The following is a 14,191-nucleotide window of genomic DNA, read 5'->3' on the forward strand; positions in this document are numbered from 1 at the left end:
TTTCTATTTTGCTTTGTATGTATGTATGTATGTATGTATGTATGTATGTGTGTGTGTGTGTATGTATGTATTTTGCTTTGTTTTGGAAAACTGAGTCTTAGAGTAGTCTAGATAGGGATTTAGAAGGCACATCGACCCTTTGGCCAGCAGAGCCTGTAACTTCTAGTATATCTGGTCTTGGCATCATTAGCCAAAAGAGTCCCAAGGAGAAACTTCATTGACTATGAAAATAGTCACAATAGCAGGGCATATATATTTAGCAAGCACCACGCAGTGTGTATGTCTTCGATATCACTTAATCTTCACAGCAATCCAATGAAGTAGATACTGTTTCATTCCATTCTAAGAGACAAAGAAATATAAGGAAAGAGGCAGTGGTGTGCTGGGAAACATTAACCACTGACTCTCCAGGCAGAAAGGGCCCCAGTGTGTCACTTTCACCACTAAATGTTGGCTAAACCTGCATTATGTCACAAAAGATTTTAAACTACCAATGTGATGTCAGTGAATGCAGGGTTGGAAAGAAGTCTGCACAACTGGGTTTCTCAAGTTGGCTCCTGCACACTTCTCTAGACAGAGAAGTTAAGTTACCCCCTCAAAGTCACAGGGCAAGTACATGGTAGAGCAGAATTTGGAAGAGGGCAGACTGGCTCTCAAATCATTACCCTTAACCACCACAAAGCATAGCCAGAATCAACCAGAAGGGCCCCCTCTGATTAGCAGGTTGCTTGGAATTTTTATCTTAATTAATTAGGTAATTTCACAGATAGTCACAATGGTATTTGTTGGCAAAGATGAAATAACATGTCTTGATCATTTTTGCCTTCCCTATACCTAAGAAAGTACCTGCATGCTTTGGGTATTCCCAGCTGTTAGTGAAATTTTCCTGACTAGAATAGAAGGAACATGGGTTAATCTTCTGTGAATTCCTCAGAACTGGGAGTCAGTATCCTGGAGATGAGGTAAGTGGGAGTAGGGACCAGGGAGAGAGTGAAAATTGGCAGAGTGGGGTGAGGTCTATGGAATAGGGGTCCCTTAGGACAGACATCCCCTGTCTGTCTTCTTCCCGAGGCTGGTCCTGGATCTTGTTCTCAGAACTCTTTTTTTTTTTTTTAAGATTTTATTTATTTATTCATGAGAGACCCAGGGAGAGAGGCAGAGACACAGGCACGGGAGAAGCAGGCTCCCTGCAGGGGGCCTGATGTGGGACTCGATCCTGGGACTCCAGAGTAACATCCTGGGCTGAAGGCAGGCGCTAAATTGCTGAGCCACCCGGGTGCCCCTCAGAACTCTTAAGTGGAATATTGTTGGAGACACCCCACTAACTGAAAACTTGTTTCCCTTCTTTGGTGCATCAGTGAGTCACTCTGGTTTGACTTTCAGGTGAAAAGTGGAGGCAGGAGATGCAGGGCATCCTTTGCAGATCAGTGTGCACAGCTGTCTGGTATAACACCAAAATGCAGGATGTCTCACTGTTTTGCAACAAGATCAAGGTTTGGTGTGCAGTTTCATTGCCTTCAAAATGAAAACTGGAAGACTCTGCCATGAGACATCAATTTGAGTGACCTGAGAGATGGAGAAGGACAGTTGAGGTGCTACTGTTGTATGCTGATATGAAAACTAATTAAGGCATAAACTGGCTGGGTGAAAAATCTCTGGTTAAAACAAGCATGCATTTGGGCTATACACAGCATGCTTACATACATGACCTTATTTGACCCTCACCAAAACCTAAGTGGACAGTTTTTCTAAAATTTAGTATTGAAGTATAGTATCCATACAAAGTTATATTGATTTTAAATATACAACATAGTGATTTGACAGTCTGTATAGTACTCACTGCCCACCATGATAATTCTGTCACCATCTCTCACCATATAATGTTATTGCAGCACATTGAGTATATTGCTTATGCTTTGCTTTTCACCTCCATGTTTTACTTCTAACTGGAAACTTGTACCTCTTAACCTTCTTTACCTATTTCATCCTAAGTGACAGTTTTTAATCCCCATTTGTCAAAGGAAAAACTCTTCCCTAAGTATATCCTCTGGCCAGGAAGCTCCCAGCCTGCTCGGACAGTTTTCTTATAAAGATTTTAACGAAGGGAATGCATACAGATATATAGGAAGGATGAAGGAACAGAGCTGGGTGAGCCATCCATGGGGTAACAACAGTGGGGTGCCTTTGCCACTCTCACATCTACAGCAAAATGGAGGAGGAATTATGATTGCAATCCCATAAGAACCGCAGCCTTAGAAGGAAGGCCACCTGACTGGAGTCATAGCCATTCCTGAGGAGCATAGCCACCACAAAAACCAAAGAAAGAACACAGAGACTAAATACCCCAACCTTTCTCTGGCATCAGCTGGTAGCTAGGTGGTAGAGGGGGTGGTCCAGCTTCCTGGACACAGAGCCAGGCAAGCAAGGGCAGAGGATGCATCTGAGGAGATACATAGAGAAAAACCAACACATCAAGTGGCTCCCAAGCTCACAGGTTAAATTTCTGCTGACAGGGCCTGAGAGAACCCGGACCTCCCAGCATAGAAGAGACCCATCTCTGTGGCCTTGAATGAGCCACATCAGTTGCCTGGGCCTTGTTTTCCTCACCCTAAAATGGGACAGTTGACACAATCCTAAGACAACTGTCACTCAAATACTTAAAATTCTTAGCCTTAGTATCATAGTGTGATGCTGCTCACACTGTGCCTTGCTGCATGAAACTGGACTTGATTTCTTTCCTGTCTTCTTCTCCCTCTTTGAATATGAAATGCTTGGGGCATATTAACATGAAACAACAAAAACAGCACCACAGTGTGAAAGCTCTAAGTCACCATTCGGAACATGGAGAGTTCCTAGTTGCTCAGAGTCCCAGCAGGAGCTATTGCATGGCTGCGGATTCCACCATGGGCAGCACAGCCTTGGCCCCAGTGTTCAATGCAGAGCTTAGGGGCTTCCAAAGGGTTGACAGGGGTGACAATTCACACAGTTCTAGTGGGCAGATGGTGGAAGGATCCAAATGTATAAATACAGACATCTGTGTATACACATGCACACATACACACACACCACCACCACACACTAAATCTGCACAACATTTCTGGACACATTCCTTTAGAGTGTTCAGTGTGTGCCATGTTGTGATTCATAAATACTACACAACATACAGGGGCAGCAAGGAAGCTTTTGAGATGTGCCAGAAGCTCTTTAAGTTGTCTTCATTTACCCACTAGGCAACCTATTCCCAGCGAACAAATTCAGGGAGGTGGAAAAATGTGAGTAAAACTTTTACATGCAGGGGAAGTTCAGTCTATTTATATTCTAAAATGGTATTATTCATTATTGAGAATTCATGTAAGTGATAAAAATGATGACCCCATATCTGGAATGTGGCCAGATACCCAGCCTTCTGGCATTAATCTTTAGCCATTCAGGACAATTGATATTTTTATGATCATTTTAGTTACCCTAAGAGTAACTTAGGGTAACTAAGTTACTCTAAGTAACATTTGACAGATGTCCAATGGACCAAAACATGTCTGCATGCAGATTACCTGCTTCTCTGAGTATTCTGGCTTGTTAAGCCCAACTAGAGCCCTTTGGCCGAGCAGAGGTCACCTGCAGGCAGTTTCCAAACACACAGATGGCCTCCTGTATGTGTCTCTCCCTGAGGTTGGTCTCTGGTATCAGGATTGTGCTTGACCCATGTGCCAAGGCATTAATGCCCCAGGAGCAACCCTTACCTTAAGAGGGATGGGAGTGGAAAAAGAAGTATCCTAGGTTCTTTGCCCCCAACTAGGAAAATTCTGAGGCATGCTCCACATGGTGTCTCAGAAGGTCCAAGGTGAAATTAACCCTCAGTTGCTCATAAGGATAACCACTCACCAGCTCACCCTTTTTTGGCTTTCCTTCCCTTTCTCACCTCACTTCCCCACTGTGCTTTCAGGAATTACTTCCCAATTAACTGCCGGCATCTAAATCCCTGCTCGAGGCCTGCTTTTGAAGAAGCCAAACTAATATCATGCCTTTGTACAAATTAGAAAAAGATATACCATTCTCCAGGCTGATCCACAGCATGTTGGGCAGAGCGTAGGCCAGGTTCCAAGGCCCCATACCCTTCCTGGTACCTGTTGTGCAGTGAACAACAACCACTGCATGCAAGTGCTCTGGTCCCACAGATCTCACGGGGTTACTGTAAGAATTCAATAAGATAATGCATGTGAACATGTTTGACACATAGTAGGTGTGTTACATGGAGTAGTTTCCTTCCTCTACTTTTGAAATTTTCATACTGGTTTTCTCAATATTCCTTTATTACTTTTTAGCTTTCTCTTCATCCCTGCCATTTATTTTATTTATTTATTTATTTATTTATTTATTTATTTATTTATTCATTCATTCACTCACTCATTCATTTATTTTTTCTCATCCCTGCCATTTAGATACCACAGCAAATGTCTCCCTACTTTTTGGGTGAGTTTGTTTTAAAAGATTACATGATTCAAATCAGGAAAGAAACAAGAGAGTCTTCAGGGCTTAGCTTTCTCTTTCGACATTCAAGCACTGTAGGGTGAGAAGTTCTAGCAGCTGGGTTGAAGGTGGTGTGGGAAGGGAGTTCAAACGTCTGCTAGAAATGGTGAAGAACAAGCTGCTGAGAGAGAATGTTGCCCTGAGCCCAAAGCAGTTCCTTCAAGTTTGCCCCAAGAGCCCAGCCTTCCCTGTAATGCAGGCAGGAGAGATCATCCTGGGACACGCAGCTTTGCCTACTCTGGGCTACAAGCTCGCCTACTTTACCTGAACTGATTCATTAATTCAGTGAAACAAATGGTTTGACTAATATTTTTTTTCCCTGAATCAACCACTTATTTGGGCATCTCACAAACACAGGCTTTCTGTGCAATAGGATCAGGTAATGTCAGCTCGGCCCTGACAGACACACACAGACTGGGCAAAAGCATGTTTGGGGAGTAATGAGAAGAAAGTAATTTAAAGTTTATTACAAAAAAAAAATAATAAAGTTTATTACTGTTTTTTTTTGGGGGGGGGGCAATTAAGCACTTATTATTTGAGCTTTGGAAGGGAATTCTTTACTTGCCCCAGAAGTAGACATCATCATCCTGAAATGTATGGCAATTTGCATTATTTGTTTAAAACTTGGAAAGACCTGAATGCCTAGTAATAGGATGACGAAGCCAAGGTTCACTGTTTATCTAATTGTTTCAAAAGTGTGTGGTCAAAAGGCATATCTGCTTGGGCTCTGTCTCCACCAGGATGGCCTACCATGGATTCTAAAATGCAAAAGGGCAGTTGCTGGCTAGGATTATCAGCTGGGTACCACCATCTGTGCAGAAGAGAAGCTGAAAGTGTCCTCCCCTGTGGTGCAGCAGAGCCCCAAGGGCAGCATTGCTGAGCTCCAGCAGAGCTGGAGCTTGTGAGACTGACCAGCGCTCTTCTGAGGATGGATGATTGATGTGCTGGAGCTCAGAGGTCCAGGAGTGAATGAGTCAGCAGCGGGGAGCAGGAGCAAATGAAACAGGGGTTTTCTCTTGAATTCTTGCTTATTTTGGGACAGTATGATGCTCTTCTCAGAGGGAGCAAATAAAGTGTTAGTGGTGGGAGTTGGGTTTATGTAACTCATTTCTAAAACAAGTGGGCGACGTCACTGAAGGAATCAACACCTTCATTAAAGATGTTAAACAGAATTGATGTAAACACATCTGGCCTTCTTTCAATGTAGGCTGATACTATCCTTAGTTCTACCACTAATTAGCTATGTGAATTTACCCAAGCATTCTGGGCCTCAGTTTCCTCAAATATAAAATGTTGGGATTGTCCTTGGCAATGTCCCAGGTATTTTCTAGATCTGACATCCTTTGATTCTAAATGAAAAATAATTAAAGCAATCTTAGTCATAACTGTGATGACAATTGTATATGATATTCATAAAAGGCCTTCTGTGTGTCAGGCACTGTGCTAGAGGCTTTAAAAATATTATCAAAACAGGGGATCCCTGGGTGGCTCAGTGGTTTGGCACCTGCCTTTCGCCCAGGGTGTGATCCTGGAGACCCGGGATTGAGTCCCACGTCAGGCTCCGGCATGGAGCCTGCTTCTCCCTCTGCCTGTGTCTCTGCCTCTCTCTATATATATGTCTATGATGAATAAATAAAATCTTTACAAAAATATTATCAAAACATAGAATCTCCTCATTACCTATAAACAACTTTAGGAGGCAGAGAACGACACTATCCTGATTTTGCATTTGGGGAGTCAGCCCAAGAGTGAAAGTCCCGCACAACTAGTATACAGTTGGTTTGGTCAAGGTCTCAGTAGGAAAGAGGGGACATGTTCAAAAGAGTCACTGAGAAAAATTTAATAAAGGTGCTTTTTATGGACATGTGGGCAGAGCTAAAGGAACAGCCAGGGTATGGCCAAGCATTGGAAGTGGCAACAGTGGAGAGTTAAGGGGGCAATGGCAGAAAAGGATGTCACTGGAGCCTGGTGAGGGCAGAAGCAGACAAGAGGGGCCACCTGGCAGGAGCTCTAGCCACCAAGGAGCACAGCCACCACCAGAACTAGAGAGAAGCTTGGAAGAAGGAAGAGGAATAAATATCCCAACCTCTCTGTCTCTTCTTGCCTTCCTACTTCCTGTGAGACCCTCTGGTAGCCTGAACCTAACAAAAGCCAGAAGGTCAAGGGGACTGGCGTACAGCCCCCAGGCATCAGTCTCCTGATGCAAGAGCAGGGTAGAAAAGAAGAGAGAATGGTCCTGGGGACCAAATGGCAAGAAATCAGCAGAGCAGAGCCAGGATGATATCATAGCACTCTCTGAGTCAGAGACCTTGCACCTTCTCACTAGGTCAAGCTGGGTAATAGATGCATGAGAAGCAATATTGTATCTTCTAGACTATATTAGGGCCATTGCAGATTGCAGAGCCCTTAATTCATGTCCAATGCCCAGTGGCCCTGATTGTCAATGTTAATGGCATTACAACTCACAGTAGCCTGACTGCATTTGAGGGTCCTCCCCCTGGAGGCATATCAGTGAGTTACCAAGGTTACAGGAATGAACATATCAGGGTGAAAGGACAGTAATAAGGATAAGTCTTTTCAAAAATAATGTAATAATCTCCAACTTTGAAATCTAAGTTCCCAGAAAGAAACAGGCTCATATATCCACAAACACATGGAAATGTACCTTCTGTGGTCAGCAATGCTATCTATGGAAACTTTCATGCCCCAACACACCGCCTGGCCCACCTCTCTTTCCTTCCCTTCTACCCACCACACAGTGGAGCCTGCAAGCTCACCATCAAAAGCCCGTTTCTATGTAGTTGTCTTTTGCACTGGCTCCTCCCTCTGCCTGCATGACTTCTCTCTTCACTTGATGAAACCAGATTTCTTCTCCAGGAAATGGATCAAAGTTCAGCCCTCCTCTGTGAAGCCTTCCTCACCTCTCTGTTCACTCTCTTATCTACATTTCTTTGCATTAACTTCTACTGCAACACTTATCACTGTGTTGTAAAGATTTGTTTGCTTCTGCACTGGACTGTGAACCGGTGAGGAAGTATGTTAATTAAAAACAACAACAACAAAAAAGCTAGCATTTATTTAGATCTTACTAGACATCAGACATGTGTATGAGTTGAGTTGAGCCCCACAACAATCTTACGAGATAGATGCGATTTTTATTCCCATTTTACAGATGAAGAAACAGAGGCCTAGGAAAAGTAACTTGCCTAAAAAGTCACATAAACTTAGAGATGTTTTTCGAAGTCACGTTAAGTCTTAATTTTTCTCTCAAAAAACTGAAATTGTAACCCACCTATAAAAACAAAGGAAGTGAAAGGAATTTTAATTCTATCAGCAATGTTTGTTTATGTTGACATATACATCATTTATCTTGAGAAAATATGATAAAATGTTAACATATGTTAATTTTGCAATCTTACTCTATGAGTCTCTGTTATACTATTCTCTTGTGTTTTTCTGAGTTAAAAAGAAGCTTCCAAAGTGAGGCAAGCTATTAAAACCCCCCTAAAATTAACACAAAGCAAATGAAAGTTCAGGAAACAAAAGTTACATGAATTTCAAAGAGAGTTGTCATAGAATGTGACAGGATATCTGTATCTGAAGCAGGTCTTGGATCAAATTCTGAGGGTACCAAAAATATGCTTCTAGCTCTTGAAAAAAAAAATCACCGATTAAATCAAAATTCCATTAAAAAAAATCCAAAGTTGTGCAATTGAAAATCATTAAACATGACACAATAGTATTGCTTCACAGCATAAAGGAATAGTAACAACCATCACGCCAAATCACAGATACAGTATGTTGCTGTTAGCTTTACCTAGACCTGAAATCTCTGGGAGGCTACGCTCCTTTGAATCAGATATCACTCCTGTTTGGTAAGTATGTGTGTGTGTGTGTGTGTGTGTGTGTGTGTGTGTGTGTGTGTGTATGCACACACTCAAGAGTGGGTACATGTCTGATTTAGTAAACAAATATGAGGTGAAAACCGAAGTCGAAATTCTAGATATCGAAAATAAGCAGAGATTTGACCTCAGACTAACAGGAGATTGCAGCATTCCTACCAAGCACGTATGGGACCAGAAGGCTGGCATGAAGGCCCCACAGCACTAGATGTATGTGAAGAATGGAAAGTCTCTCCCTCACCTGGATATTCCGTCAATTGTGGACTTCACACAGAATGAAAAGCAGATTAGCTTCTGGTTTTAGATCAGAGAAGGTATGTATGAGTTGATAAGGGTAAAACAGCCATGGAGAATACTTGTACGCATTCTGAAATTCATTGTATTATATGGATTAGTGGAACAGGGTGAAATTAGACCTGCCAGAAATGTGAGTAGAGGGAAATAAGGAGGTTAACAAGGTGGAATTTTAATAGACTCCTAACAATCTCTTTCTCAGGATTCTTTTCATTCTAGCTCCTCACTGGATCTCCCAACCCACCCCCAACCCTGTCATCCTAAGAGCCAAAGGTTATTGTGTATTTGTAAAAGGCTGCTCAGGCAGTTTTGCTCTCCCACCAATACCCCATTCCCAATGGGAATTGCCACTGAAACTCCTTCCTCACAAGGCCACCAGAGTTCCCTGTACATGTCACTCAATCAACATGAAAGTTTTTGCCAAATGTTCCCTGCCCACTTCTTTCAAAGCTTCCAAAGGGCCACTCTTCACAATTTTGTGAAATTGTGAAATTTGTCTGCATTTCAATTTTCATCTTCCCAAATCCACAACCATTCCATCTATAGCTAATAATGAGGTCCCTGGATGACCCTACAGGGAGATTCAGCCCTCTCAGAAACAATAAAAGCAACTATCTTTTGAAGAAATTTGAGGTTTAACATTTCAAATAAAGCATCGAATCCAGTTGTTAAAGGTCAACCCAAAATTCGGCTCATACTTGCATTATTCCTTAACACTGACTGATACCACATTATGTTTGGGAAGGGCTACACACTGTGGCCCCACCACTCTTTACCTTCCCCCAAAGGTCTTCCTCTTAACCTGAACATCTTTGGGTTTTTCCACCTACAATCCTTTTCATATTCTTCTTCCCCTGTTTGAATCATCCTTTTAGCCCAACAAGCAGGTACTCTGTGTCTATCTGGATTGTGCCTACTTTTTCTTGAAGACTCAGCTGAAACACTCCTGCTGCTATAAAGCCTCCACCCAGCCCCATCCCTTCCTATGAAATCACTGTCATGGCTAACACTTATGACCAATTACTACGTGTTAGGCCCTGTTCAAAGTGTTTTGCATAAATTTCTCATGAAACCTCAAACACATTTTTGGGTAGTACCATTATCTCCACTTGGCAGATGAAGAATCTGAGGCCAGAGAGGTTTAGTAGCTTTCCAAAACCACACAGCCAGCAAGTAACAGAACTAAAGATAAACAGAGACACAGTCTGTCTCTGCTACAGTCAACTGTCTCGGCAGCAGCCCTTCTCACTTTGTTGTGACATTTGGTCTCCCTGTCTTTCCATCTGCCTGTCTTATCTGTCTCCCTGGATTGTAAGCTCCTTGGGTGAATGACCCATTGATAATTCATTGTTAACACCACAGCCCAGGGATCCTGATAGGTATTTAGAGGAAAGAGGGAAAAGGAGTTCTTCCCATAACCCTGGAACCACTGTCAGACTCTGGGCTCACGTTTTCCAGGATTCTTCATATTTTCCATGGTAGCCTATAACCTAGTTTCCCACTCTTCCTCATTCGTGTTCCATTCCACTGCAAGGAAACATCCTGACCCCAAGCCTGAGAAGGCTGCGTGCGTTATGGTACATAAAAAAAGAAGCCTTACAAATAGCAAGTGTTTTGAAAACCCTTTACTATATTCCCATTTCCCCTACCTACCTCCGCCCAAAAAAAGCTGGAGTTATGAAACACATGCTAAATATTGAGCCATTAAACTTAGGAATATTGAGAGAACTGTTTTCTTAAAAGCTTATTTTTTTCAGCTCTCCTTGTTTTGCCCTGAGTGTTTTTAGCAGTTCAAACAGGTTGGGTTGCCCACAAGGAGCAGGGCACAGGTTTTTTCCACTCCGTAGGTTGAGGTATTCATTCCCACTTTAAACCTCTCTAAATTTATGTGCCAGTATTTTCCAAGTAGATGTATTTGTAGGTATGTTCGGGATAGAACTGGACATTCACAGTATTGACGGAGACTGGGAGATGACAGCTGGACAAATTCGAGGTTTCGAGCTTCATCCTCAGCCTGACCTTTGGCAGCAATGGAAATGTTTGCACTTTGCAAAGCTTGTTATTCTCTGTGTGTGAGTGTGAGTGTGTGTGTGTGTGTGTGTGTGTGTGTGAAAAAGAGAGAAAGAGAAGGAGGCTTGGCTTTTGAGAAAATATAATGTTATAATAATTGCCAGAATGGGTCAAGCACAGTTTTGGCTCTGAGAGAGAGATCATGACATATTATTATATTACTTTAGATTTCTCCCTGGGTCTTGGGACACTTCCCCTCTGTTTGTAATTCCCTCCCCTATGTTACCACCACCATCATGACCTAACACGGATCTACCATTTCTTCTAATTATTTTTTTAGTGGGGACAGTGGACCAAGGAACACAGGAATAATGCATGTATGTACTACCACCATTTCCCAGGCCTTTTTGACTGGCCTTTGTCATAGAATGATGGCCTGAAAGAGTTAACTCACCTCCCCTGGATGACTCTGTCCCCAGGTTGTGAATAAGTCATTCTGGCTCATGGGAGGGCCAAGGCTATTATTAACACTCATTTCCAGGAGGAGATGGTGAGGCCTGGAGAGTTGAAGAATGCCCTAGAATATAGATCTTCTGGTGTCTAATTCCTACTGTGACAGTGACTCACTGGGTGATTCTGGTACATCATCTTGATGTTCCAGACTCAGTTTCCTAAAGTCTGAGATAGGATTGCCCTGTTGACTCAAGTCATTGCTTGGGGTAAAGGAGATTACATATAGGAAGAGCATCACAGAGGGATGTTGAAGCTACTAGTCTCATGGCATCATGGGCTTGGGCACCCTTTGTCTTCAGAATGATAAAGGCCATTGTTAGACCATTCCCTAGATGAAGACTTTCTCATAAAGAAAGGTCATGTGACTGCCCTTATGAGACACAGTGAGTCAGAGGAGTTTAAAGCATCCCCTGGACTCCTCACAATCTTTTTAAAGGTATCTACTGACTCACTGAATCCCTTCCTTCTAGAATAAGTTTACAATTTAAAAACACTGTTGAGCATATAACTTGGCCCTTCTCAAAGATGTGAATAGGTAAAGTCATCTCCCAACTGGCCATCTTACCGTTAGGTGTCCCTTTCCTCACAATCAGAATTAAGAAACTGGTCCAGGAAGACTTACATCTCTCTACACTCCCCTCATTCTTGTTCACCATTTCTGTGCAGACCAGCCTGATATCACACAGCTAACAGCTGCATCTCTGTCATAGAACCACCTTTGGGCTGTGAGAACCCCCTTTGCCCTACACACTGCCAAGAGACACACCTACGAATTCATGTCCTACCAAGGGCCACGCTAACCAAGGACTGATGAATGTTGGGCTCTTTTGGGCAGGAAAATACTAAGCTATCTGTTTTGCACCATTTTTCAGAGTTTTTTCATGGACTTAAGTTTCACTCATCTTTGTGGAAAGTACCTTAATAATAACATCCTTAAATACCTGCCTGTTCCCTTCCCCATCTCAACCCCTCCTATCACCTAAGCTCAGTTCCTTCCTTATTCTGTCAGAATAAACTACTTGCTCTCAAATCCTTCCCTTAGGTTCAGTTCTGGGGGAATCCAAACTAATACAGTTATAACACTTGCTGTTTACACACATGCATGTATTTTTTTTTCCTAAGGAATCTATCGTCTTAACTCAGATTCTACAAGGAGACTGTGACTCCTCTCCAATGATTAACAACATATTAACAGATTGTTTTACTCCTTTGAAAATCTCCTTCTCCCTTCTTCCTTGCAGTTCACTCCTCCCACAAGCCTATAGCTACACTCCCTTGCAGTTATAACCAACCTATAGAAAGGAATCTGAAATTTATGCACTTTAATATTTAACTGCTAACAACTAAAGGCAGATAATTCCTTGGCGCATTTTTGTCTTGAAGTAGTATTGAAGCACAAAACAGAAGACATAGGTCCTGTATCTAGAGGGAATCCAAATCCTTCTAAATACCTTAGAGGGGAATTTTAATCAGTCATAAGGGAAAGGCATCAGGTCAGTTGTTGAGCATTCCACTAATAAAACACTGCTGAATGTTTTCGTCTCACAGATGAGGCTCTGACAATTGAATTTATATGTGAACACATAGCCTCATATGCACACCAAAGACAATTATAAACTTTAGAAGCATATGGGACAGACACAATTGCTTTCAGCTGTCTATAAAAGTAAAGGTGTGTACCTTTCTCGAAAAGGTTAGCAGCTAGGCGATGTCATTCAAATATTTTTACTTGCTGACTTATGACCTGTGATTCTTATAGTGGTTATTTGTCCTCAAGTTATTTCTAATGTGCTGACCACACACACACACATACACACACACACACGCATGCACACACACCCCCCTTTCAAATCAAATGCACAATGTTCTTTCATATCTAGTATCAACATCAAGGAATCACAACCACAACAGCTGACAGTCTGAGGCTTACTTTCTGCTTTCGAGGAGCTGCCAAAACGTACAAAATGAAACACTGATTCATAGCAGGGCTCTTTGTCAGTTTACCTGATCTGAAATTCAACACTATGGTAACTCCTAAAATTCTCACTTGCCTTAAGGAAAAGGAGGGGAAAGTCATTTTCCGCAGCAGAGGACTACCATCTGTTTGACAAAGCTCAAGTTTGATCTCCACATGTCTACCCTGGGCCAACACACACAGATCAATCCCACCTCTGTGACATGAGGAAGAAACAGAACCTTGCAACTTAGCAAAGAAAAGGTCTGAATGATGTGGCCATTGCAGGGTGAACTCTGTCAGACTGAACTACGAACTTGTGAATAAAATCCAATCACTGTAAATTAGTGGGAGCTGTGTGCATCTATCATTTCTACCACCTGCAAAGGGAAAAATGTCTATACCTAATCATACCTGCTTCCTTTAAGTACAACTGACAGTCAGGAATCCACTGACAAGCTAAGTAGAAGTATGTTGTAAGCTGAATGGGTTAGAACCGCTCATCTGCTCCCTAAGGGCTATGTGGATGGTTAAAAGGATTACATCCATTCTCAGGGGTGCCGCGCTGGGCTTTACAAACATGGGGAATTCACTTGGATATAATTTTAGATTTAAAATAAAGCTTGGTAAAATTCCCCAAGCTAACTAACTAGGATTTTATGCCAACTCAGATGCAGTTCTTACAATTCTATTGAATTAAAAGCTGAAGTAAATTGTGGGACTTGGGATTTCATAAAAATGCAGAACTTTTAAAAAAGTTCATTTCATTTGATTGACATCTTCATTTATTCATAAAATTTCCCTTCTCTCTTTCCTTCCTTCATTCCTCTCTCCTCCCTTCCTCTTCTACTATCTCTACTTTTTATTGGAGCACAAAATGGACAAAGAAAAAGTAGGACAGCTTGACTAATTTTCACACATCAAACACAATTGTAAAACCAGATCCCAGGAGAAGAACAAAAAATTACCAGCACCCCAGGGGACTCCTTGT

General features: G+C 42.1%; 1 long non-coding RNA gene across 3 annotated transcripts; it reads left to right on the forward strand.

The window, feature by feature from the left end:
• Nucleotides 1–537: 537 nt before the first annotated feature.
• LOC118352239 (uncharacterized) lies at nt 538–13,571 on the forward strand. Of its 3 annotated transcripts, none has more exons than XR_004809078.2 (3): nt 538–962; nt 1,384–1,592; nt 13,304–13,571. It is a non-coding gene; the product is annotated as an uncharacterized LOC118352239 (long non-coding RNA). The 3 variants fall into 3 exon arrangements; XR_007405497.1 differs by lacking the exon at nt 13,304–13,571 and having other exon boundaries at nt 538–723; nt 840–962; nt 1,384–1,821; XR_007405496.1 differs by lacking the exon at nt 13,304–13,571 and having other exon boundaries at nt 1,384–1,821.
• The last annotated feature ends 620 nt before the right edge of the window (nt 13,572–14,191 follow it).

Source organism: Canis lupus, chromosome 24 (genome assembly GCF_003254725.2).
Source record: "Canis lupus dingo isolate Sandy chromosome 24, ASM325472v2, whole genome shotgun sequence".
Classification (NCBI taxonomy): Eukaryota; Metazoa; Chordata; class Mammalia; order Carnivora; family Canidae; genus Canis; species Canis lupus.